This window comes from Salvelinus sp. IW2-2015, unplaced genomic scaffold (assembly GCF_002910315.2).
Source record: "Salvelinus sp. IW2-2015 unplaced genomic scaffold, ASM291031v2 Un_scaffold1508, whole genome shotgun sequence".
NCBI classification, from domain to species: Eukaryota; Metazoa; Chordata; class Actinopteri; order Salmoniformes; family Salmonidae; genus Salvelinus; species Salvelinus sp. IW2-2015.
Genome location: NW_019942952.1, coordinates 187,471 through 189,333, shown reverse-complemented (window position 1 = coordinate 189,333; position 1,863 = coordinate 187,471).

Here is a 1,863-nt window from a genome sequence, read left to right as displayed (position 1 = left end):
CAGGAGAGAAAGAGAGATGAGGAAAGTCAGGAGAGAAAGAGGAGAGTGAAAGAGAGATGAGGGAAAGACAGGAGAAAAAGAGGAGAGTGAAAGAGATGAGGGAAAGTCAGGAGAGAAAGAGGAGAGTGAAAGAAGAGATGAGGGAAAGTCAGAGAGAAAAGGAGAGTGAAAGAGAGATGAGGAAAGTCAGGAGAGAAAGAGGAGAGTGAAAGAGAGATGAGGAAAGAGAAGGAGAGAAAGAGAGAGGAGGAAGACAGAGAGAAAGAGGAGAGTGAAAGAGAGAGGAGGGAAAGAGAGAGGAGAGAAAGACAGGAGAGAAAGAGGAGAGTGAAAGAGAGAGGAGGGAAAAGAGAGGAGAAGAAAGAGGAGAGTTGAAAGAGAGAGGAGGGAAAGGACAGGGACGAGAAAAGAGAGAGGCAGAGAATAGTACAGGGAGAGGACAACGAGTGAGGAGGGGAAAGAGAGAGGACGGAATGAAGAGAGAGGCAGAGAAAGACAGGGAGAGAAGAGGAGAGTGAAAGAGAGAGGAGGAAAGACAGGAGAGAAGAGGAGAGCTGAAAGATGAGGGAGAGAAAGGACAGACGAGAGAGAAAGAGTGAGAGTGAAAGAGAGAGGAGGGAAAGACAGGAGAGAAAGAGGAGAGAAGAGGAGTGTGGGGGGACACTGTGTTGCAGGGAAGAAAAACACCTTCAGGTTGCCAGGTGTCTGAGCGAGTCTTCGCAGGATAGATTGAGTGGTAGAGAGAGAGAGGGAGGAGGAGAAAGGAGGAAAGGGGGGTGGAGGGAGGGGGGGGAGAAAGGGTGTAGAGAGAGAGAGGGAGGGAGGAGAGAGGGGAGGAGGAGAGGGAGGGAGGAGAGAAAGGGTGGGAGGAGGAGAGTTAACCGGCTGCTGGGTAATCCAGGCGCCTGAACTGATTTCCACTAGACGGAGAGAAGGAGAGAGGGGGAGGGAGGGAGAGGGAATGAGAGAGGGAGGGAGAGGGAAGGAGAGAAGGGGGGTGGGAGAGGAGAGGGAGGGAGAGAGAGCACAAATGGCAACCCATCTCGTTGAGATCTAATGACCTCTGTCTATACATGTTAGTAGACTTGGCAACGTGCCAACACACATAGACAGACAGCCAGCCCCATAGGGGAACACTTCACCACCCACACCTGCCCTGCCAGGCCAGGGGATTACATCAGTCACGCTGAAGTCTAGAAGTGTGTCACGCTGAAGTCATTTCCATGCTGTGACACTTACAGTGATTCTAATGAGGATCTGAGTAAATATGTATATTCTCCGGCATCCAAGTTCTTCTGTTAATATTTGTGTTTTCTAATGAATATATTGGTTTAAGCCTAAATCCGCCCGCAGGGTTGTCTCTGGCTGCTACTTCATATTCAGTCAGATCAGCAGGGGGTTGAATAGAATAAGATATCATTAGTACCGTTCTGAAGGAAAACTCCAGGTTGTCATGGATACCCTCCCTCGTCGATCTGCGTTTGTGGCTCTGTGTTCTTTACTCTGTTTATAGATCGACCAATTGATCACTGAGCAACAACAACAAAAAAATGACTGTCTGGCCTCAATGACGAGTTAGAAAGGAATAGATCGATATCCGTTGATGGGAACAGTCACCAGTGGGGAAAGAGCTGTACGCCTCAACAGGTATCTCTATGTTGTGTGCTAGCAGAGGTTTGCCACTCCTATATAAATGGACAAAGGTTCCCTAGATGTGCCAAGTCAGTGTTATGTGTTTTTTTGCGAAGTAGGGAGAGGACATAGTGAGTGGTTTATACACTGCTCAAAAAAATAAAGGGAACACTTAAACAACACAATGTAACTCCAAGTCAATCACACTTCTGTGAAATCAAACTGTCCACT